General features: G+C 42.7%; 1 protein-coding gene across 3 annotated transcripts in view; it reads right to left on the bottom strand.

Moving 5' to 3' along the window:
• KLHL29 (kelch like family member 29) overlaps positions 1 to 26,460 on the bottom strand; it is a 1,215,123-nt gene that overhangs the window by 391,431 nt on the left and 797,232 nt on the right. The gene's annotated exons all lie outside the window — the stretch shown is intronic.

Genomic DNA, 26,460 nt, shown 5'->3' with positions numbered 1-26,460 from the left:
ATTTTTTACACATTTGATTGATTGATATAAATATGATGGGAACCTGTCATTGTGGTCACCGGCCCTGGATTTACACACAGGCACACTAAGTCTATGCCTAGGATAATAAAATTCGGAGGTCAACATAGTTCCTGCCCCCTACTGCCCACTTATTCCATCCCAGCACTAGCCTCCTCTCCCCTTGGGCCTTGATTTTATTTCCTACTGCCTCCCTTCTTCACCCAACACTCTGGCTCCGATGATGATGCAGCTGTTACCGCAAGGCACCATGCAGGGACTGAGTAAGCCCACAGTCCTTGCCTCTTACACTGAAGCCCAAAAGGGATGGGGACACTTCAGTGCCTGTGAACATGGGGTTGCGGGTTTACTCAGTCCCTGACTGTTGTCTTGTGATAACAGCAGTGCCAGCAGCAGAGCCAGAGCTCTGATGTTAGTGAAGGGGCAAGCGGGGGAAGGGTGGGTGCATAGAATTGGAGGACCAGTCCTAGGGAGGAGTGGCAATTAAATCAGTTGGAATTGGAGGGATAAAACTGTATGTCCGAGGGAATGGAAGACAGAGGTCTGCTGTAAAGGAGAGGGTCTCAGAAACAGAATTCCAGGACTGGTGGTGTTGGGGGGGGAGGGGCACAGCCCTAGCACTAATAGTGCATAGGGGTTGCAGAAGACAAAATCCATCCTCGGTGACCACAACTCCTTTACTGTTGCATACTTTAAATGTATCAGGGTGGTAATATTATACTACTTAAATTGTCTTATAAAGATACAAAATTATGGAAATGACAGAGTACAAGGACTTCAGAGGGATAGCTGTGTAGTCTGGAACCACTAAATTCCTGTTATTTGTGAGTCAAAAGAGTTATCAAAATCATTAAATAGGGACTGCAACACAGGAAGTGGACACTAAATATATGCTGTAGCTTTAGAGATGATATGTCCCTGTTTGGATACCACACTGAGCATGCTCAGACTCCGTAAAGACAGTGCAGACGAAGAAGCCAAAAACAGCTGCGTACGAGTCAATCTCCGCACTGCCTTATTTGTATTCTCTCTGAAATGTATTCACCCAGTTTTGTGGGAAAAAAAGTAGGAAAAGCCATCGCATTCATACAGGAAACAATCAGAAAACCACCCAATGCCTGAGCAAGCTGCAAGCTTTTAGAAGATGCTAGCATGCAAGGTCAGCAAATAACCAGATTAAAAAAAACCATACATACCAGACTTATTCCCTACAGAAACATTATTCTACATTCTTCAGATGTATTTGTTCTCTCCATAAGGTAAAAAGAGGGGAGGAGTAGCTTAGTGGTTAGAGCAGCAGACTTTAAACACTGCAAATCTCTCTCATGCATCTTCATTAGGGATATCCTGAAAACCAGACTGGTTTGTGGCCCTCGAGGACCGGAAGTGCCCACCCCTGCCCTATATGATTGTGAGCCCTCTGGGGACAGAGAAATAACTACAGTACCTGAATGTAATCCACTTTGAAGTGCCAAAAAGCTGAATATAAAAATCAAATAAAAAATAAATAAAAACATTCACAGGATACTAGTCATACACAAGCAATCCTCAACCCATCATGTTGTCACGGCATCATAATCTCAACCCTCTGACACAGGTCAACAAAACTAAAAGTACTCATCACTGGAGCCTCATCTGTCACAAACATCTCTAGCAGCTGTGCCAGAATACAGGGGTATAACCCTCATATATCCCACTCCTACAACACCATGCAACCTTCTATGACAGTGGTTCCCCAACCTGTACTGAAGGTACTGCAGCCAGTCAGGTTTTCAGTATATCCATAATGAATATACATGAGATAAAATTTGCATGACATGGAGACAGTATGTGCAAATCTATCTCATACATAATTAGAGCAGATATCCCAACAACTCGACTGGCTGGGGATCCCGCAGGAGGGTTTTGAGAGCCACTGTTCTAGGACATATTCTGTGCTAAACTTGGATTTTACACACATCTCCTGTTAAAAGGGAAAGTACACATGCACTTTCCCTTTGAAAATTAGCCCAGAAAAACTACCTGCACACATTTACACCTACTGATTTGAGCAGGTAGTTTTTCAAGCAAAGTTAAGTGCATACATTTGAAAATTCAAAAGTATATAAGAAATTTTCAAAAGGTTTTAGGCACATAAAACTGGGCTTTCGAAAATTGCTACTTTTACACACATAACTCCTTTGAAAATTCATTCCTAAGGAGTGAATTTTAAAAGCATTGCTCGCATTGTAACCCAAATACTCGTGTACATGGGCATTAAAAGGCCCATATACACGAGTATATGGGCTACAAGGGAGCACCACATATTTGAAAAGCCGCAAATTATGTGCATATATATATACATGTAAAAAAAATTAAGGGGAGGGGGGGAGTTGGAGTGTGTCAGGGGTACTCTGGGCCAGAACCTAAATTTATGCCCTTAAATCTGAATTTCAAATTAGGTGGCCACTGTTCGGAGTGGGCTTTTAGCCATGCATGTTTATTTCTGCTCTTGATGAAGTGTAACTCTGCATAAATTTGTTTAGGCCTACAGCAACTGGGTGAGGGGTCTTTTTCAACAGAGGGGAGTGCAGGCTGAAGAACCAGAGGGTCTGGATGACCTTGAGACAGACTGGGCAAACTGGTGGACTAATGGGTAAAACTGGGACAGTCCTTCACGTGAGCATTTTTTAAAATCCACTAACCTGCATACATTAAAGCCAACAAAGTCCTAAGGAAGATATGTGAAATAGGTTTCTCGAGTAACAGCTTAAAATTAGGAGCACACATAGGTGTATTTTAAATCAATGTACATAATTGCACACACGATTTAAAATTCCATCTTATGAGCGTCTGCACGCCCATTTTAAAGTTACTGTCTATGGGGTCGATTTTAAAACCTGTGCGCGCGGTTCCTTGCGCGCACATATGGATGCGCCGATATTATAACATGTGTGTGTCGCCACGCACATGTTATAAAAAAAACAATACCCGTGTGCATAACACTGGGGGAGGGTGGAATTTTCTAAAGAAACACGCAGCGACACAATAGGGCCTTCCCCAGTTCCCTCCCAGTCCGCTCCAATTAAGGAGCGGACTGGGAGGGAACTTCCCTATCTCCCTAACTACCCTTCCTATCTTTTCCCCTCTCCTCCCTGACCTCTAACCTCTACCTATCTAAGCTAATATTTTTTTTTAACATTTACTGCTCCTTTGGCCACTAGCCCCGCCCAGACTCCGCCCCCCCAGCCTGCCCGTTTTGCATGGCCTGGCACTTCTGCGTCTGCATATGTCTGCATATTGGGAGATATGCATGTAGCCTTCCATTACTAAAATGTGCTCGGCGCGCGCACAGTCCAACCACGTGCACATCTCCTGGATTTTACGTGCATGGCCTTTTGAAAATTAGGGCTTATATGCGTAAGTGCAAACCCCTCCCGAGCCCTATCGTCCCAGGAGTATCCCTGAGTCTTATTTTTTGAAAGAGTAAACAGATTCACATTTACCCTTTTTACTACATTCATGATTTCATAGACCTCTATCATATTTTCATTCTGCTTTCTCCTCTTCAAGCTGAACAGCCCTAATCTCACTACTTGCTAACATTCCTGAGCTGGCCCTCCAGAACAAGTACTGGTGTAATTCTGTGGCTCACCAAATAATGGTATATTCAAGGAACACCCCTGATGCAAGATCCCATGTGGCTTGGTCCAGGCTGTTAACCAGGCATCAGAGAAAAGATCCAGAGTGTTTTTGAGGGAGTTGGGAAGGACAGGGTATAACAGAAGTTATTAAAGGAGATATGTGATTCTGTTTAAGAGTTGCCACATGCCTTAAGGAAGGATCATGGCATCAGTATTAAAGTAAATCAGAGTCCTGCAAGGAATATCCCCTGTCTGCGAGTGAAAGCCAAGGAGGTTGAGGTACCTACAGAAATGAGTCTGAACTATGTGTATTCTGCTGGCAAGAATACCTAGTAAAGGTTGGTGTGTCTGGGAAGAGCTCTAGGAGAAACTAGACAGCTTATGTAGTATTGTTATTATATAGAAAAATTGGCGAGGAAAGTATCCTTGCAGTTGCCTCTGACACTGGAAATTTGATACCTCCTATGAGCGAGGAAGGATGGCCTGCTATGACTATTCTACAATGTTCAAATGGAATTCCTATTTGAAAGAATAGTGAAAATAGTGAACATGGTATAAAGTGGCCAAGTTGGGAATACAACTGTGTGGTCTGAATTTTTAGAAGAGAACAGGATGAGGTACAATTTTGCTCAGGGAATTATATAAATATATTCTTCTTTGCCATCTGACTACTGCACCAGCTTTTTAGCCAAATTTATAATGAACCCATATAGCCATTGCAAGGACCCTATACCAGGGTACATCTTGTCAGTGGCAATCAGTATTTTAGGAAGACGCTTACCTGAAAAAGCTGGATAAGAAGATGAAGGTTAGATTATATATATTTTTTTTAGCCAAAGCCAGCACAACATAGGCCTAGATTGGGAGGTGTGCATGCAACTGTAATAGAGGAGGCTCAGAATCAGAAATACAGGAGGGAGGCAAGAACATGGAGCAAGAACACTGCAGCAGGACTGCAAAGCTGGCGGTGCATGCAGAGTAGGAACACTGGAGCAGCACGAGGTTGTAGAAGAGGCATCTGGGAGGCAAAAAGCCCCTCATCCTAGTTATGTAATATTTATTATTTTTATTGACATTTGTTGTTGTTTTTGAGTTTTCCTATGCTTGGCGGTGCATGTGCAAGAATGATGGATATGCAACACAGCACACAGAGTGCATGTGTATGGGGCAGGTTCCAATAATGTACACTTGTGAGAGTGATTGTGAAAAAGGTATGAATGGGGGTGGGGGGGGGGGGGGAGGGAGGGAGGGACATGTCTGGATGGTGTATTGAGATGCTTATGATGTAGGTAGGGACAGCCAATTCTGCTTTTCAACAGACTAGTGCCACAGTGTGCTTGTTAGTTGCCAGCAGGCTCCACATATCTTTATTAAAAAGTACTTATATTTTGCTTTATCCAGTATTCTGTCCTTAGCAGATTACAATAAAACATACATGATGAAAAATGACATATGACTTAAAAAAAAAATAAAGGAAAACACATTTAAAGACAAACACTCTATTCTTCCTAGAACATAACATGGCTTTGAACCAGCAAAGTGGGTGGGCAGAAGCCAGGAAGCTGGTGAGGAGCCATGGGAAATGCAGTCAGGAAAAGGCCAAGGGATGTTTACCAACTGGTTGCCAGGAGCTAAACGCAGCCTCATTGGTCCAGTATAAAGTGTGCCCTGATTGGTGATGAACAGACCTGCACTTTAGCTGGTACATTCATCTCCTGGGAAACACCCCCTGTTTGTCTGGCCTTGCTCCTACTTCAGGTCCACTCCGGTGCCTTCTTCATTGCTCCAGTGTCCATACTCTGCGTCTGATCCTGCTTCAGTGCTTCTGTTCTGCATCCAGCATTCATGGCTCTACACTTCTCTCCTGGATTCCAGATCCAGAGCCTGTTCCCACTGTTACAGCTACATGCTGAAACTCCTCCCAAGTAAGGCCATGGCTCAACAAAAAGGCTCAGTAGGGAATGCACCAATTACAGCACAACAATCAGCAATCAACAAACATTTTTCATTTTGAATCCCAACACCAAAATAGACATGTCTATAGTAAAAGAGGCACCTTATAAATGCACCAGATGTATTTGATTTTTATTCTGCATTTCAGGTACTTCAAAACAGATTACATTCAGGTACTGTAGGTATTTCCCTGTCCCCAGAGGGCTTAAAATCTAAGGCCACTATTTACTAAACCCTTTTTCGATAGGCACAAAATGGGAGAAAACCTTTAGTAAATGACCCCTAAGTTTGCAGTTGAGGCAATGGAGAGTAAGGTGACTTGCCCAAGATCTCAAGGAGCAGCAGTGGGATTAGAACCCTGGCTTCCCTGCTTTGTGGTCTGCTGCTCTAACCATTAGGTTACTCCTACCAAATTCACCTTATCAGTGCCACATAAATACAGATCCAAAACATGTTCTAAAAAATAATTGAAAAAAATATGAATATGAAATTGGTCATCTCAGAATCAAGTATTTGATATACAGCATTTTAAAGTAGTTAGTTAGATTGGCTATTTAAACTCCTGTGTTTGTGTTCATAGTTACATCTGAAATGGATGAGAGTAATACTGCGATAAGAGAGGCAGATGGCATCAGATGGAGCCCTTTAAGAAGAAATTACAGGCGCAAGCCTTTGAAAGGGAAATACCTTGCTTATCAATGTTTTGAACTGCATATTTGAAAAAAATCGTTTTGCGCAAATGTTTTGGGGACTTATGTGGCACTGAAAAGATGAAATTGAATATCTGATGCACTTATATGATGGTTCTTTTACAATAGGAATGCCCATTTTGGTACTGGGATTTAAAATGAAAAATGTTTGGTCAACTTTCATCCTGACAGTGCTGCAGCCATCATGGGACTATCCCTTATAAAGAGGCCCCAAATAGGATTTATTTTGCAATATTGTTCTTGACTTTTTTTTTTTCAAGTCTATTCCATTGGAATCAGACTGAATAAAAAATAGTATTGTACAATCTGACTCCCATGTTTTCCCCTGGAAGGAAAATATACAAAGTTAGTTTTCCTCCCAATCCCAAAGATTAAAAATATAGACCCCCATGATCTGTCAAACTATCATCCCATTGCCACCCTTCCATCAATGGCTAAAATTGTAGAATCTGTAGTATTTCAACAACTTTCAGATTACATACAAGATCACAACATTCTGCACAACAATCAACATGGTTTTAGGAAAGAACACAGTACAGAATCCTTGCTTATTTCCTCATTTGACACAATCTTTAGAGGATTTGATTTCAATACAGATTATAACATGGTTTTACTAGATATCTCAGCAGCATTCGATACACTAAATCATGAAATTATCTTATTAAACCTCAAACAGATAGGTATTTCTGGTTCGGCTCTTCAATGGTTTAACTCTTTTATATCAGATCGTCCTCAAAGAATAACTCTTGGTAACTCTCATTCTGACTGGTACACTACCAATTCAGGTGACCCTCAAGGCTCTTCGCTTTCAGCAATTCTCTTTAATATTTACTTACTACCGTTAACCGTTATGTCATCTTCTATCAGGACTCAACTTAAACTTTAAGATCTATGCCGACGACATCCAATTCATAGTTCTGTTTACAGACTACTGGAAAAAAACATTTTCCTTACTACAACTATATCTAAAATCCATAAAAACATGGTTATCTCATAACAGATTAAAACTGAATGCTTCAAAAACAGAACTGATCTTCTTATCAACAATTCCAGATTCGATACATCAGCCCCCAAACAATTTCACCAATTTCCAGTAACAACCTATGCCAAAAACTGAGGCACAATTATAGACTCCAAACTAGAATGTCCAATAACATATCCACATTGGTAAAAAAAATCCTTTTTTAAATTACAAATGTTAAGAAAACTTAAACCATTTTTGTTTCCATCTGACATTCAACCTGTGACCCAAGCATTAATCCTATCAAGTCTAGACTACTGCAATTCACTATATCTAGGCCTACCAGCTTCAACAATCCATCCACTTCAACTTATCCAAAACTCTATGGCACGTCTACTACACAATTTATTATGTAAAGACCACATTACTCCAACTCTTCAACATTTCTACTGGTTACCAATATCATATCGAATCAAATACAAAATTCTCACCATAATTCACAATCTACTCTACAATCCATCATCAATATAGCTCTGCACTATGTTAAGGACCTATAAACCTACTCGCTAACCTTCGATCAATGGACAAATGCATCCCTGAGATTCCGACAATAAAAATTGCAAGACCTGACATAACCCGCAAAAGAGCTTTTTCAATTGCCGGCCCAACTCTTTGGAACTCCCTGCCAGAAGAGATCTGACATATCAAACACTAAAGAATTTAAAAAATCTTTAAAAACTCATCTTTGTTCTGCCGCTTACAATATTGCTTAACTTTGAATCACTCCCTCTATTAATTTATTAATGAAATGTTTTATGTCCTAGTAGTTATCCTTTAATATCGTATTATTTTAGATTTTATCTTGTATCTACTTTTGTCATATTGTTTTTAGTTTAATTTATTATGGGGCGGATTTTAAATGCCCTGCGCGCGTAAATCCGGCCGGATTTACACGCGCAGGGCCCTCGCGCGCCTATTTTGCATAGGCTGCCGGCGCGCGCCGAGCCCCGGGACGCGTGTAAGACCCAGGGCTTCGTAAAAGGGGCATGTCGGGGGTGTGTCGGGGCATGTTGCGGAATGACGCGGCGTTTCGGGGGCGTGACGCGGCGTTTCGGGGGCGGGCCCGGGGCGTGGCGCCGGCCCGGGGGCATGGTCGAGGCCTCCGGACCAGCCCCCGGGTCGGGTGATGGCGGGCCAGCAGTCTGCTGGCGCGCGCAGATTTATGTCTGCTTTCAGCAGGCATAAATCTGCCAACAAAGGTAAGGGGGGGGGGTTTAGATAGGGCGGGGGGGTGGGTTAGGTAGGGGAAGGGAGGGAAAGGTGGGGGGAGGGCGAAGGAAAGTTCCCTCTGAGGCCGCTCCAAAATCGGAGCGGCCTCGGAGGGAACAGGCAGCGCGCGCTGGGCTTGGCGCGCGCAGGTTGCACAAATGTGCACCCCCTTGTGCGCGCCGACCCCGGATTTTATAATATACGCGCGGCTACGCGCGTATCTTATAAAATCCAGCGTACTTTTGTTCGCGCCTGGTGCGCGAACAAAAGTATGCACGCGCGTATGTTTTTAAGATCTACCCCTATGTGTGTATCACTGTGAACCACCTAGATGGATTGTTACTAATTTTATTAGCGGTATATAAAAACTTTTAAATAAATAAAATAAATAAAATAAGGGTTCTGTGGTTAAAAGAGAAGCTGGTTGACCAGATTCATTCCTGGTCTGAGCAGGAGTAAATCTATTCAGGATAGTAGGATATCCAGGCTGGTAAATATCTATTTGTCGGCAGGAGCAGAGCCCAACAAGGGTGATATAGGCAAACACAGTCTCCTGTACACTTCAAAAAATGTTTTAAGGGCCCTTACAAATATCTTTTTGAGAATTTGAAAGCATAAATATGAGACAAATGTCTCCTTTTAAAAGACAGCAGATATTTGGGAAAACCTAATACTTGGGTGTTATTTACTCCATGGATGCCAAAACTTGGGGGTGGGGGTAAATGTTTAACCCACACTCAAACACAGCATCTTTGAAAAATATGTCAAAAAGCTGTTCATACATTTACAATAAAATCAGATCACTATCAATTTTTTTCTATGCCATCCTGAAAAATTAGTTTAGCACAGAGCAATATAGAACCTTTCATAAAATCAGGATATATTAGGGTTACAAACAGATTTGCTGAGGTAGATAGGTCAACTGATTATTGGACTAACTAGTTTTCACACAAATTCAAGAACATTTTGGAAGATGCTATATCTCATAACCCATTTTTCTTAATTTATTATGGGCTGCTCTTTATTCTAGTTGCTCAAATAGAACTGAGAGACTTTCATATTAAGTTTTCCTAATATGGACATCTCTATCCCTAAAAGGACCCAAAGATGTCTTTAGGGCTACTAGAAAAAGAAAGACAGGGAGTCTATGGAGCCTGCAAGAAGCATTTAACATACTGTAGAAGTTTCTCATTTGGAAATGTAAACATTTCTTTGTTCATTTTGATGCATCAATGAACATGTCAGACAGAAAAGCCAATGTAGAAATACATGTGATGATTAACACGAGTCAGACTGGATCAATGGAGGGACATGTCTCTTACTCTAATGACATTTTTGAAGGTTTAATAAAACTTCCCTTTATTCCTACTGATTGGATCCTGAAAATATTTATAAACATTTGCAAATTTAGGACTTCAAGGAATAAAATTATATTATATGCTTCTCTTCAGCCCTCTACATATTCTAAAGCATTGACTCAAAGGTTTTGTATACTGTACATTCACAACTGTTCTATTTTTGGATACAGATTTTAATATATTCAAAAGATTTGTTATAAATCCTGAGAGTTGTTTTCAGTTTATTATGAAAGCAAACAAAAAATAAAACAAAACAAAGCAAGTAGGCAAGACATGCAGAGGCATAGCTTTGGGAATGCTTAACCATAGAGTTGTAGCTGGGCTATGTGTGGGGGTGAAGGGGTTGAGGTAGAGGTGTATTTGAGGGCAACGAAGGGTGTAGGTATAGGTGGGTATAGGTGGAGTTGGGTGGGATTGTGTGTAGTTGGATATCTTGTGTGGTAATGTGCAGGTAGGGATACAGGGCTGTGTTTGTGTGGGGAAAGGGTATCAGCAGATGAATATTTATTTATTTATTTTATTTATTTTAGTTTTTTCTATACCGGCATTCGTGAGGGTATCACATCAAGCCGGTTTACAATAAACAGTGGGGTGATAAACGGAAACAGTGAACGAAATAAATAAATAATAGGTGCTAAAAAATAACATAGTTACAGTTACAATAAAACAGGGAGGCATAAAACTAGGAGCAAGAAGAAATTGATAGGAACTTTAACATAGAATGTTAACCTGAAGTATGACGGGGTACAATATAAAGCATTTTGTGATTTACAATGACTTGTTCATTTGAGATAATTGCGGTTTTGAACATAAGGGTGGAGAATAGAATATGTACGTTTCTGTGTGTTTTAGGATGGGTTGGGTTTATGAAAGTGGGAGAAGTTTGTGGAGGGGTTGTACGTATATGGAAGTTGTGGGTTTTTTTAGTTATGTATTTGTAGGGATCAGATATGGTTGTTTGCAGGTGTTTGTAGGTAGGAGTTGAATGTGTGTGGGTATTTGGAAGTTGTGTGCAAGCTGGTTGTGAGCATGAATGTGTATGTATATTTTTGTGGGTGTAAGTGGGTGTGTATAAGTGTCTGTGCTTGGATAGGTTTGCATGTGTGAGGGGTTCTGGAGGGGGTAATGTGGGGCAGAGTTGAGTGTGTAAGGGGAATTGTGGGATATATGATTTTTTGGGGGTATGGCTACATGTGTGTAAGTGGGGGCTGTGGTTAGGGAAAATGTCTGTGTGGGCTGTAAGTATGAATTGAGTAGCTGTATCATTTATTTTCCTTATCTCTGTAGAGGAAGCGTGAATGTGCTAGGAGCGGGCATGTATGTGGTGGTGTATGTGAGAAATGTGTGGTGGTGTGAGAAGTGTGTGGTACTGTATGTGTTGGGCTGTATGTGTGGGGTTTGTGGTGGATGAGTGTGAGGGTGTGTAATGTATTGGGAGCTGTGTTTGGGTAGCTGTGTGTGGAGATGTTCTGTGAGGGCAGTGCAAGTAAGGGGAATGTGGGGTATAAGGTTTTTTTTAGGGTATGGTTGGGGCACGTATGCGTGGGAGTGAATTAAGAGGCTATACCATTATTTTCCCTTTTTCTGTAGGCGTACTGGGAGCAGGTGTATGGAGGCATGCAGGATATATGTGGTATGGGTGGGTGATGTGGATGCGACTGTGGGGTTTCGGGGAGTGTAGGTGTGAGGTGTGTATGTATTTGGGTAAATATGTGCATGGGAGGTATTTTAAGGGGGTATGAGTATGTGTAGATGTGTGTGTGTGGGGGAAGGGTTTGTGGGTTGTATATGTGTTTGTGTAGGTTTGCGGGGTGTATGTGATTTTGGGGGTGTACGTGACAAGGATATGCACATGTGTGAGGCAGGGTGTGTGCGTGCATAATTTAGAGACATTTTTTGTGCCTTCCTTTGCCAGTTGCTTCAGTTGTTTCCCCTGTTGTTTCTCTCTGCCTGTGTTGCTCTGTGGCAAAGTGCTGGAAGAATGTGTGTGGAGGGGGAGGGGGGATGTTGGAGTGGAACACTGGTCAACATTCTATCAGTTCAAGCATCTTCTAACAGTTTCCCATAGACAGCAATGGGTAACCTTTCGGAAGGCTTGCTTGTCTGAAAATATGGATCCGACATTTCTAGTTTTTCAAAATCATCAAGTATTCACATTTTTTTTCTGCATGCCAAATTTTAAGCCCTGTTTTGGAAAGTCATTGTGCCTACAGACAGACACACGAACATTGATCCCTTTTCCATAATTCTTTCCAACATGATGAATGCTAGAAAGCACAAAAAAAAAATATCAAATTCAGTTTTTGACAACTGCCATTTAAGAGCAATAAAAATAAAAATATCTGTCACTGGCAATTAAGATAAAGCGTTGGCTATTCAGTGTTAAACTCACTGGGGAAATAATTAGTAAAAACAACAATGCATGGTAAGCATAGAAGAAAAATAATCAAGAAGTTGTGCACAGAAGTTCATTGATGGACGCATGCAGATAAACGCCCGTTAAATCCCATATGCGCAGGCCAGAGATGAGAAACTGCACTGACACACAGAAATTTTTTAATCATGGGGTTCTCAAGAGATTTCTTAACACACAAAGGCAATGCTTTTATTTTTTTTTAAATTTCCATACACTTTTACTCAGCAAGAAAACAATCAGGATTGGAAATTTTCCATTGAGCCTTCTATTTGTATCAGGTTTTATTTCTTTAAAAAAAAAAAAAAAATCCACATTTCAGCATTGAGCTGAAAACCAAGGATGCTTCCTGTGAAATTGGGCAAGCCATTTCAGTCTTCCTTGCCCGAAGTTAAATTTAGAAGTTGATTGATGTATTAACCTGCGGAATTTCTTTTGGGATTTTACCCATTTTTGCATGACAGTTTGCTACCCATTCAAATGAGCTGGTTAGCTAAATTTCATGCAAACTTTTATTATGAGAATGTCAAAAAGACAACAGCTATATTGAGCTGCAGCTCTCTTTTTTGGAGAAAATCAGTCCACAAAGACATTTTTGTGCATTGCTTTTTGCAAAATTCATAATCAATGAGCTGCTTTGCATGATAATGTATCACAGATTTTATTCAGATTCATGAATCTGAATAAAATCCCATGCATAATGAACTATGTGCAAAAGTGTACTGTTTGGCAAGAGAAAAGCAATAAAAAAAATTTGAAAACAAGGATTCCCAGGCAAAATAAAACCTCAAACTTTTATGGTTCTCACATGCAACGCCCTGTTAGCAACATTTTCCACCAATTACTGCATTGGCATCTCAGATCGTAATCTCTTTGGGAAAAGGAAATACCTAGTGTACACTAATTTGCAAAGCACCTTGGATTTGGAAAGGTGAGAAATTAAATCCCAAATCTAAATCCAAATTTGCAGGACAAAAGCAGAAAGAAGAACATTCAGAAAAGTGTGGACTCAAAGAAGCACTTCCCTGATTATTTCCTTCTCTTCCACTTACTAACCCTAACCCTGGTAGCAAAATGTCAGGCTGGTCAATTCTGTCCAGTCCATAAGCCCCTAGGAAAAGACCCCATTACAAAAGCCAAGGGTCTTTGATTGGTTTTGGTTCAGTGTTCACATTTCCTGAGGCTACAACCTGAAAATAGAAACAGAAACATGTTGTCCATCCCCACCAACCTTTCAACTTTATATTCCCTGCCACTCCCTCAGATCCTCTGTTTTTCCTATTTCTTAAATTCAGATACTGTCCGTTTCCACCAGCTCCACAGGGAGACTGTTTCATGCATCTATTACCCCCTCTGTAAAGAAAAAAAATATTTCCCTAGACTACCTCTTTTCACCCTCATCCCATGACCCCCTTGTTCTAAAGGGCTCCTTTCATTTGAAAGAGTCCCACTTCCTGTGCATGAAAACCTTTGAGGTATTTAAATTTAGACTTTAAAACAGGGGTGCTAGAACAGAAGTGACAACTACTGCAAAGAGAAAGGAAATCTCAGTACACCCACTCATGATGGCTGAAAGATATCATGCTATCAAATCCTATTACTACTATTGCCTTATGCTCTGCCTGCACCTTCAGGCTCCTGGCTGAAGCCTGCCATCCAAAACAGGATGCTTCCTTCTAAGTTCCGATCTCAATTTCATTAAAATTTAGTGTGAAATAGGGATGGGCATTCAGGAGAAATGAAATAGGAAATTAGACGAAATTTGCTATTTAGTTTCAAAGCGAAATGATTGAAAATCCGACAAAATTTCCTTGGTTTTCAGGTTTCTATTTCTATACAAAATCGATCAGTCAGGCCTAGGCCCAGTTCTGAAGCAGGGCTTCGCCTATGGAATAGGCTAAGTCTCAATGCAAGGGCCTATGCCTAGTTCAGAGTGTAATGCCAGGGTCTCATCCAAGGCCCAGGCCTAACGCTGGGGCCTTGACTGAAACCCCAAAAATGTAAAAAACACTTACCTGCTCTGGGGATCCTGTGTCACAGTCCAGGTGCAGGCATGACACCTGGGCCTCAGCCTGGGCCCAGGCCCAATGCTAGGACCCAACTCAGAGGCTGGGTCCCAATGCCTGAGCTTCAACAGGGCCCAAGCCCAGCCCAATGCTATGACCTGGTCTGGGGATAGGATCACGACACTAGGGCCTTGACCCAGTCTTAGGCCCAATGCCAGGACCCAACCCGGAGGCTGGGTCCCGATGCCTGGGCGCAGGCCTGACATTGGTACTCGACCAGGACAGCAGGTCCCGATGCTGGGGCCCAACCTGGAGCACTGAGGCCTCAACCCAGACCCAAGACAATGTCGAGAATCGACCCGGAGATAAGGTCCTGATGCCAAAGTCTCAGGCTAGGGCCTCGGCCTGGAGACTGGGTTCTGACATCTGGGCCTCAACCCAGGGTCAAGCCCAGATCTGGGAGCTCTTCTTCATTGTCTTCTTTCTTCAGCACTTGAAAGGCAAATGACGGCATCCACTGGGATGAATGCGCTGGAGTTAATTAACATATATCAAAATGGAGTTAATTAACTCTGGCGCGACCCCAGAGAATAGGGTCAGTTGCTTCAAGAGCCAAAGAAAAAATGACAGAGGAGGAGCACCCCAAGGCCTGGGCCTGATCCTGGGCCAAAGCCCAGGTGGTGGTACCCGGCTTCCGGATTGGGTCCTGGCATTAGACCTGGGTCTGGGCTGTGGTCCCTGTGTTGGGACCCGATCTCCAAACTGGGTCATGGTATCAGGCCTGGGTCTTGGTCGAGATCCCAGTGTCAGGACCCAATCTCTGGACCAGGTCACATTGTCAGGCCTGGGCCCCGGCCTGGACCGAGGCCTAGGCATCAGGTCCTGGTCTTAAATCCTGGGCCTTGCACAGGGCATAGGCTGAGGTCGCTGCGACCTAATGTGTCCAAGGCGTATGCAATGCTGAGCTTTCAGCCTCAGCCTGGACCTAGGCATCGAGACCATCCTTATGCTTAGGCACAGGCTGAAGCCTCAGTCTTGCGAAGGCCTAGACCTCGGGATCCCCCCAGACTGGTTAAATGGGAGCTGGGGAGGATCCCGGCCTCAGCATTTTTATGGGTGGGAGGGATGGGTGGGGAGTTTGGGAGGCCTCGGGTGGATCAGTTTCTTTTCTTTTTTTTTTTTTGTTCGTTTTGGAGGGGGGTTGTTTAAAAGTTTTTTTCATTTTTTTTTTAACAAAATAAACATTTGACAAAATGGAATTCATGGAAAATCAAACCCCAGAAAACGAAATGAAAAAACAGAATGAACATTTTTCTTCTTCCCACCCCTAGTGTGGACATTGCAGGCAATGACTGTCAGAATATTGACAATAGCTAGGGACCTTAATTTCTGTTTTTTTGTTTCCACAGAAATTTATCAGGGTTTATTTTGACAAGGACAAAAACAGGAGGCAATCAGAGGAAAAAAATGTTAATCATTTTTCCAGGAGAATATGGAATTTATTTTGGTGGACAGAAACATCTAACTTCCTGATTCTCTCCTAGCCCACCTGCATAACCTCCCCTCAAACGATTCTTCAGGTGAGCCTGATCCCTTTAATCTTCTTTCCAGGATTTCCCTTTTTTCTCCCATTGTCCTTCTGGTCTTTCATTGTCTTCCTTCTTTCTAAAAATATCCTTCTCCCTCCGTCCAATATTCCCCCCCCCCTTCTCTTACCCCTCACAGAATCCCCCCCCCTCTCCCTCCCCCAAACATTATTCACATAGTAACAGTGTCTTTAGAAAACCCTGCTCCACAGAGGATCTGACCTCTTCCCTCTCCAACTCTCTCAACAATCTAGACTGCACTACCCCTGATGCTGCACTCGCTTCATGGAATAACCTCACTAATATTATTGCCAATGAAATATGTCCTCTCATTAGCAAAGCGCTACACCAAGCACAAAAAAACTCCTGTATAACCCCGAACTAAAAAGAATGAAAAGTGACCTCAGACTGAGAGAGAGAACCTGGCGCAAAGATCCCACCCCACAACAAGCCTCCATATACAAATCTGCCCTTCACAATTACAGACACTCCATACTCAAGACTAAACGGGACTATTATGCAACTAAAATACATGACTACAAGTTCAATGCCAAAGCTCTATTTTCTTACGTTGCAGATCTCACTAAATCTGTCCCCCCCCATCACTGACGAAGAAGCCAATAGTAAAAACGAAGAACTCGCCCACTTCTTCCATGACAAAATAGCAAATATCCTTCTCTGTTTCTCCACCACCTCCACTTCTGTGAACCCACTCCCAAAAATTGCTAATGCCAACCTTGATTCCCTTACTTCATCTTCAACCTTGATTCCTAATGCCAACCTTGATTCCCTTACTTCATTTAAGGAAATTGAATCTATACTTAAAAAAATCAAACCAGCAACTCACCCATCTGATACTATCCCTACCAAAGCACTGTTAACTATTCCAAATATCATTGCCAAACCCCTAGCCAATATAATTAACTGTTCCCTCTCCCTTGGCAAAGTCCCAGACTCTCTAAAACATGCTGTGGTCAAACCCCTCCTCAAAAACCCATCCTTGACCCTAATGACCCATCCAACTACCATCCTATCCCTAACTTTCCCTTTATAGCCAAAATTATGGAAAAGGTGGTTAACTCCCAATTCTCGGATTACCTTGACAATCATAACATACTTCACCCATCCCAATTCGGTTTCCATAAGCATTTCAACACGGAAACTCTCTTACTCGCCCTCACAGACACCCTCCTCAAAGGCCTAGATCAAGGTCAATGTTATATCCTAGCCCTTCTTGACATCTCTTCAGTGTTTGATATTATAAGCCACAACCTCCTCCTTTCTTGTCTATCTGACATAGGCATTTCAGGTTCAGCCCTTCTCTGGTTTAAATCCTATCTGGCCAATAGACAATACACTGTCCAAGTAGGGAACTCGGAATCCTCACATATCTACCTCACCCAAGGTGTCCCACAAGGCTCTTCACTGTATTCCACCCTCTTCAATATATACCTATTATCCCTCTGCCAACTCCTCTCCGACCTTGGCCTCAAATTTTTCATATACGCTGATGACGTCCAAGTCCTCATACCAATACAAGAATCCATCGCCAAATCTCTAAAATTTTGGGAGAACTGTCTCTTCTCCATAAACACCCTACTCACTAATCTCCACCTAGCACTTAACACTACAAAACCAGGATTGCTCTTCATACCTAATCACCAGAACCATAAGCCCTCCCTCTCAAGTGACCCCTCCCTCCAGCTTGATCTCTATACAGCCCTTTGTACGTGATCTCGGTGTCTTGACTGACCAGCAATTAAATACAAAAAAAAAGAAAAACATTAACATGGCCCTAAAAGAAGGTTTCTATAAGCTCCCTGTTCTGAAAAAACTCAAACCCCTACTCCATTCAGACGATTTCCGCACAGTCATATAAGCGACCACCTGCCCAAAAATGGATTACTGCAACTTCTTACTCATAGGCCTCCAAACCGCTTCAAATGTTGTAGAATGCGGTGGCTAGAATTCTCACTAACCCCTTGTCCTCAAAGAACTTCATTGGCTCCCTATACCCTCACGTATCCTCTTCAAAACCCTTACCATTATCCACAAAACCATCTACAACCACAATTCCAATTGGCTTGAAGAGTCACTCTGTTTCATCCACTCAAACCGCCCCACCAGAGCAACCCACAAAGGTACCCTTCACAGCCCCTCCCTCAAGAATGCACATCTCACCTCCACGAGGGTGCAAGCTCTCTCTGTTGCAGGTCTCACCCGCTGGAACTCTCTACCCTCTGAACTCCGCCTTGAGCCCTACACTTTCAAATTCAAGAAAAAGCTAAAGACCTGGCACTTTAAACAGGCATGTCCAGCATAGGTCTCCCCACTTCTCTTCTCAGTCATGTTTACCTTGTTACTTCATTATGTTATCTATCATGTTATTTATTATGTTATCCTTCCTGTTATTTGGAAATATTTAATCATTTGCATTCTATGCCTTTCTCCTTGTTGATTACACCTCCCTGTTCGTTTTCATTTTACTCCCTCCTCCCTTCCCCTGTTCTTTGTACTTCTTATAATTCTATGTAAACTGATATGATGTACCCACAAATACCAGTATAAAAAAGCTGTTAAATAAAAAATAAATAAATTCTTACCGGCTTTGGTGACCCCAGACTTCTCCTCACTCCATTTTCGGCAGCATGTTTATGTTCCCGCTCTCTGCAGTTCAGTCCTACACTGCACTTCTGAGTCTGCACTGAGTCAGAGAGGCAGGGATCCTACCAGAAATTTTTTTTTGCCAGAGGCAGACATAAATAATTGAAACAAGGTAGGGCTGGGGGATTTAGGTAGGGCTGGGGGGTGGGTTAGATAGGGGAAGGGAGGGGAAGGTGGGGGGAGCGGAAGAAAAATTCCCTCCCTAGGGAAATTGGAGCGGCCTTGGAAGAAACAGGGAGAGCCATCGGGGCTCCCTAGGGCTCGGCGCATGCAAGGTGCACAAGTGTGCACCCCCTTGTGCACACCGACCCCGTATTTTATAACATGCTCGCTGCAGCGCATGCATGTTACAAAATCGGGTGTACATTTGTGCGCGCCGGGTAGCACGCACAAATGTACCCTGCACGCGCAGATTTTAAAATCTGCCCCTTAGTGTTGAACTGTAGATTTACATATTGTCCCCCTTCCAGTCATTAGTTCAAATTTAATAATGTTATGATCACTATTGCCAAGTGGCCCCACCACCATTACTTCTCTCACCAAATCCTGCAGTCCACTAAAAATTAGATCTAAAATAGCTCCCTCTCTTCTTGATTCCTGAATCAATTGTTCTATGAAGCACTCATTAATTCCATCCAAGATCTTTACCTCTCTAGCATGCCCTGTTACATTCACCCAAGACAATATTTGGGGTAACTGAAATCTCCCATTATTACTGCACTGCCAAATTGGTTAGCTTCCCTGATTTCTCTTAGCATTTCATCATTCTCCTATCACTATACTCTTGCCCAGCACACAGGATTTCTATCCATAAAAATTGTACAGTGCATTTAGTCTCTTGTAAGATCTTTATCCTGTTAGAAGCTATGTCATTCTGGACATAAAAGCCCCGCCACCACCAAGTTGATCCTTTGATCCTTATCATTGCAATATAATTTGTACCCTGGTGTAGCACTGTCCCATTGGTTATCTTCCTTCTACCAGGTCTCTGAGATGCCAATGAAGACTATCTCATTATTCACTGCTATACACTAACTCTCCCATGTTATTTCTTAGACTTTTGGCACTGGCATTCAGACATTTCAAAGTGTGTTTTTTGTATGAATTAACCTGCTTTTCAGTTGATAGGGATAATTTGGAATCCTTTAGCTCTGGCATTTCTTTACTTATAGGCACATGGATTATTTTTGCTTTTATTGGAACCTCTTTGTTGGAATGCCCTAACTCTCCTGTTTCATTAGTATTCTTCGAAGATACTTTCTTCCGAACCATGCACTACTGAATGACTGTCAGCTTTTCCACTTGTTCTAGTTTAAAAGCTACTTTATCTCCTTTTTAAAGGTTAGCGCCTGCAGCCTTGTTTCACCCTGGTTAAGGTGGAGCCCGTCTTTTTGGAAAAGACTCTGAAATTGCTATATTGTAGTAATTTTCAAAAGTGCATTTAAGTGCAGAAGTCCTTTTGAAAATTATTTCATAAGAAAGTGATCCAAACAGATGCTACTTCCTCTATAAACCCTTGATGATAATCCCCTTGCACTCTAAATAAATTAATGTATACCTTTCTTCTTGAAAAAAGTATTGTTTGAGATCATTAAATGCTGCAAATTTCCTTAACTCATAACCTTTTTTATTGATATGATCTTCACTAATGGGTGAATTTTAAAAGCCCTATGCACACCAAAGCCGGGAGATGTGCATGTATATTGGCCCAGTATGCACCATGTGGATTTTAAGAGGTGCCCGCGCGTATCTCCTAGTATGCCAGTAAAAGATTTTTCATAAAAGGGGAGGGGGCATGGACGGGGCCTGGGCATGCCAGAAAATATGAATAAAACCAGTGCTTAAGTATTTACGCACACCAGCATGCGCCAGGGTCCCTATCTGTGTAACTTTACTTCTGTTATGGACAGTGTGCAAGTCATGATACAAAAAGAACTAGACTAGTCAGCAGGATTTTAAGGATCAGTGCTAATAGGCTAAAAGAGAGGCAAGTTAGCTATGGGATTTAGGAAGTCCTTTCTTTTACTGGGGTGAACTGGGAACAAACTGGGGAAACAGGTAATTTGTTGTTGCATGTATCCCCTAAAATCCCTCCCGCCCCCTTATCGGATCGAGGCAGCATTGGCCCATAGATGCACGCGTCAATGTAAAATTTGGTGCACATATACGTGCGTATAGCCAATTTTTTTACTGCATGCGCATATTTATAAAATTGCCGCGTCCATGTGAGTGAGCCAGCAAATGCACGTACATGTGCTCCCACACGCAGGTCTTAAAATTCACCTTTAAATGTTGTAGATTCCCAGCCCTACCATTAAGATCTCCAGCTATAATTAAATAATTGCTTTTATTATGTCTATTCAATTGTTACTGTAAAATGTCAACATTTTTCAGTTTCTTCATCTTTCACTTCTTCGGGGCAGAAACTCCAGCTACAGTCAAGTGGTCTATAATGAGTTCCATTCTTATACCGACAATCTATAGATGCATAACTTTGCATTCTATTTTTTTTATTTCTGGTCTATTAAGACAGCAATCCCACAGCATGCTCTAACATTTTCATTTAATCCCTTACTTTTTATACCTTTGAGATTCTTCTTAGTTTTTGTAATCACAGCTAAGGTAATCTGTTTTTCTTGAAGCACATTTATAACCTCAGTTTTTTGCAGTCTAAGACGTCTGCTGTGCCATGAATAATCCCTATTCCTTTCTTTTTTCAGGTTTAAATCCAGCAGGCCCTTCCAGTCTATTTCTATTTTGACATTTATGAGTAAGTTAATTTTTTTTGTGAATAAGTTACTAGTCTATAGCATGACCCTAAACTTGGGCAACCTGTGGTTCACGCTGACACTTCTATTGAAACCTGTTCGGCAAGGATGTCCCCACAGGAGTTTATGTTCCACCGGTGTAATTTTCAAGAACAGAGCATGCAAGCATTATCATCATCAAGATGGATATTCCAAGAAGAGGTAAAATTAGACAGAAGAACCTAAATATGTATACCTCAAAAAAGAGGAGGAATGGGAGAGGGTGAAGGAATACGAAAGATTCAAGTATCTCAAAGGTATATATAATGCATAAGAAATTAGCATTTTCCAGTAGAAAGGAAGTTTTAGAAAAAGAAGTCATGACAAAAGGAGTCAGGATCAAGAGCAACAAAAGGAAATATTTCTTCATAGAGTGGGAGACAGACACATAGAATACTCTCTCAGTAGAGTTCATGAAGACCAAAACAGTAACAAAATTCAAGAAGGACTGGAGATCACTGGATGTGGGGAACGGAGGGTAAAGTCTGAAATCGGGTAGGCTCAGTGGTTTTGCTTCAGGAATGGGCAGACTACATGGGTCTTCCAGTTCTTATCGGATGCCATTTTCTCTGTTTCTATAATTCATCTCAACCATTCATAAAGATGCTTTAAAAGAGCACATATCCTGCAATACACATTGCTGGTGCAAATGCAAAAAACAAATATCTAAAGATGAAGAATTTGCTGCCGAGAAATGAACCATCATTTGGATCAAATACTTTTGAATTCTTGCCTCTAGTATGAACTGACAATATGATACAAGTATGCTCATATGGCTTCCTCCACCTATTTGTAGATGTTCTTGATGTCATGATGGCAACTCTGCATATCCATTCCAACAAGCATAGTAGAAATCATGCATGTCGTAATAAAACTGATCATTTATTACATATTTGGGAGCAGGGCTAGCCTAAAACCCCAAGGAGAGTGAGTTAATTTTGTGTTTCAAAGATAAATAGGCCATAAAGCTGCATGTATAATATGGACTACAATTATTTTTGTTGGCCAAATTTGGTGAAAAATGTTCTGGCAGGAGAAATTCAAGACCCACATTTTGGGGAAATGAGCCACAAATGTAGATTTAAAAAAAAAAAAAAATGTAGCAGAATTAGTAAATACTTGCCCACACTTCAATTGCCTCCCTGTCTCTGAAACACCTTGTTATGCTCAGGCTTGTGAACCCTTGGCCGACGGGAAGATGGTATACCTTTCGGAGAATCCGTAGGTTCTCTCGTCGGGTGGCGAGGCAGGGCAGAAGATGGGGCCAGCTGACCCTTGGCACTGGAGACTGAGGCGACTGTGGAGGCGAATGAAGAGATGAGAAGAGATGCTGTGTCTTCACCACTGGAAGTCTGTGTTCCCCCAGGAGGAGCCCGTAGGGACCCAGACCACTGGGACTTAGGCGGACCTTTAAGAGGTCAGGATGTCGGTGCAAGGGCTGACTGGAGCTTCGCCCTGGAAGCCCGCGGTCCCCCCGGGAGGAACCCGTAGAGACCCGGGCCACTGGGACTTAGGCGGGTCCTTGGAGACAGTAGTCCAGAAGGAGTCCTGGGTCGAGTGCCAGAGGGTCGTCGCTCACCAGTCCGAGGTCACACACTGAAAGATCACCACTTGCCAGTCCGAAGTCACACACCAGAGAATCACCGCTTGCCAATCCGAAGTCGAGCACCAGAGAATCACCATAAGCCAATCCGAAGTCAGGAACCGGGAACACCAAGACGAAACAGGAACAGGATCCAACGCTCAAGGAACTCACCAAAGCAAGCAGACTAGACAGCACTGGAGGACGTTGCCAAGTCACTGGATGAGCAGAGGAAGCTTCCTTTTATACTTCCCCTGCCTAGGCTGATCAGAAACAGGTGAAGCCAGTTAAAGGGATTAGGTCACTTTAAATCTGAAGAGGAGGCGTGGCCTCATGCCTAAGGATGGTGGCGGCCATCTTGGATTTTCCCCCGCGGAGGAGAGACGCTGCTGGACACCGCGAGGGGGGAGCAGGACAGTTCCCCCTGCAGCGAGCAGCACCAGAAGCTGCGCGGGAGCGACGGCCCGAATCAGAGCCCTCCCCCGGGGCTCCCGTGGTGAGGGAACGCCGCGGACAAGGTAGGGGGCCGCGGTCGAGGGGCGCCACTGTCGCGGAACACAACACACCTGAGTACTCACGTGTTTGCCCCAGCTCAATACCAATTAAAACTTTGGTAAACAACACTGTCTTAAATAGAATGAAATTAAAGATAATGCTTTACAGGTGCTATAGGTTCACATGTATGTGAAAAAAATCCTGCTGCAAACATTTTTGCACATTTTGCCTTGCTTTGTTTCCATTATGAGCATTATTGCAATCAAGGACCACTGTCTTCAGAAGGAACACATTTCACTATTGCTCAACAATCGATACTAGCTATTCTCATCTTAGAAGCATGCATTCTAGGTCTACACACCTTAACACTAGGCAGAGAACGTGTAGGGAAAAGAGAAACATAGCTATCCCAGACCAACATCTTCTACATGAAGAGCAATTTATGCTTATATAAGAATGGGCATGTTATACAGCCACATACACTTACATTGCTAACCCTTCCTTCCAAGCACTATAACCTAATGATCAAATAGGCTTTTAATCTGATTTTTGAATTATAAAAGATCACAAGCATTGCACTATGTCCTTTAAGCTTGTGGTCAACGTCTGGGCTACTAAAATACAACCATTACATTTTACTATTGCCTGATTGATCATGGCAAAGCCTGCTGCAAGACTACTTCCATTTTCTTCAGCTCATCTGTCAGGAGCAATACTGCAATAAGAATTTAATCTCTTGGAAGCTACACCTGCCCATAACTAAATCACATCTGTCTATAATATTTAGGCATATGTAACATTTTACACAGTGGTAATGTGCAGCAGATAGTTGATCTGCCAGATCTTTGAAAGGGAATAATGAATGTGTACCTAATGGATTATTTATAGACCAGGTAGTCATTTCATAAATGTGGCATGCTAATTTTTTTTCTATTTATGCTTTTCAAACAGTCACAGGTGAAGTCAACATATTCATACTGAAGGCTCCTTCCCTCACCAATAACAGAAGGTTCAAGCGGAGGGTCAGAGGGTGTCTTGTGGCTGCAGGAATGGTAGCTGGGGGAGGATGAGGAGCTATAGAAGGAGAGAGAGATATACGGTAGTTTGGGTGGATACATGTGGTGTGTCCTTTATTCCTCTTCCTATAAAGGTAGTTTTCTTCCATATGTAGCCCCATCTCCTGGTAACGACTTAAGAGCGATGGGGTCATAAAAATATTTATAGTTCTTTTGGGGCTTTTTATTTCCCTTTCACAGTCTCTTTCACTTCAGGGCTGGATTCCTTTGCCAACAGGGGGGGGGAGGTATCTCCTCCAAGATTCTCGGTGGCAGAGGTAACACTGTTTCTTTTCCCTGGGAGAGGATGTCCCTCTGGTGGATGGGAGTGCCAAAGAAATGACACAGGAGACTAAGTGAGTGCTCAAAAATAAACTTTACTGAAGGTGTTTTCTGAATAGTAATTGACACAGTTCAGTATTTATCCCACAAGTGCTGTTATAGCAAGGGTATAAGCAGGGCCGGTGCAAGGGTACTGGGCACCCTAGGCAACTCTTGCACTGCCACCGCCCCCCCCCCCTCCTCCCACTGTTTCGGCGCAGACTGTGTACTTCTCAGGGCGCCGAGCCATAGGGGGCGCCAAAGAGCAGCCACATGGAACTGTCTCTATTTCTCTTTGCCGCGAGCAGGATAGGCCCCGCTTGCGGCACCATGTGGCTACTCTTCGGCGCCCCCTATGGCTCAGTGCCTTAGGCGACCACTGAAGTTCGCCTGATGGACGCACCGGCCCTGAGTACAAGGGGCTCTCTCTCTCTCTTTTTCAGGGCAAGGGACCCCTCATCATCCAGGGTTAGGATAAATGAGGATCCCAAGTGGGCAGGGGTATCCTTATGCGGGCAAAATAACCCCTTCCAGCTGGCCAGAAAAGTGAACAGCACAGTCTATGCACAGACTTCCAATTACCTCTCTCCTGGGGTAAAGACGCCAAGTGGAGGTCCTTAGATGTTATTCAGTATTGGTATTACTCACAATTCTCCAACTGTCTCAATCTCTACCACCTTTTCGAATCCTTAAGATGGAAGGGAATCCACCCAGAACACGCAGCCCTCGATGTTCCTCAGGCAGGGCAGGAAGAGTGGCAGCAAAACTCTTCTTCCTGGATCTTCGAGTTTAAAGTCCATTTCCCAAAACTTAGTCAAATCATCAGAAAGTCCATGAGGTGGGGGCAGGTCTTCCCCATCCTGTGCCCCCGAGGGAGAGGATTTCCTCATAACCTCACTCCAGACAAAACCCAGTGGTCTCACAGGCTTCTTACGAAGAAAAATCTTCAAAATCCCAAAAAGCAATCCGGAAGCCTACCAAGCAGCCAAGGTGTGGACTGCAAAGCAGCTCCCTCGACCTCTCCCAGGAGCTACAGGCAGGATGTACCTGAGTCCAAGGGGAGGCCCAAAATCCAAATGAAAGCAAACTCCAACACCTCCTAAAACTTCCAAATCTAAACTGCACTACTCCCAGAACTCACAGGAGAGAGCCACTTTTATTTCTTACAAGAGGACGGGCTGTACCGAACGGAACCTCCCCTACAATGCCCAGATTAAGGAGTTACCAGGGCAATATTAGTGATGAACCCCAGTGGGTGATTACATATATTTTCACTGTTTGCATAGCTGACCGGATGCCAATTTGTTTTCATGTAGCTCTTTTCTGACCGATTGTGTGAAGGCATGTGAACTGTGTCAGTTTGTGTCTATAATGTGCCTTTTGTAGGTAATAACATTTTTTGTTTCAGAGTATTCAGGTCTTACGTTCTGAAACCATACATACAGGATATGTATTCGTATTTTGTAGGAAAGATAGCTGTCCACTGGGCCTTCACTTCAGGGACAGGCATTTAAAATGTCATTGTTGCTGTGCCTTCAGTTTTCATATCATCGTATATTTGTGTCTGTCTTGTAGTCTTGTCATCATATGATTATATTTTAGGAGTTGATACAGTCATCATTCATTTTGTAATCATTGC

This window comes from Rhinatrema bivittatum, chromosome 3 (genome assembly GCF_901001135.1).
Source record: "Rhinatrema bivittatum chromosome 3, aRhiBiv1.1, whole genome shotgun sequence".
NCBI lineage: Eukaryota > Metazoa > Chordata > Amphibia > Gymnophiona > Rhinatrematidae > Rhinatrema > Rhinatrema bivittatum.
This window is presented reverse-complemented; position numbering and strand designations above follow the sequence as displayed.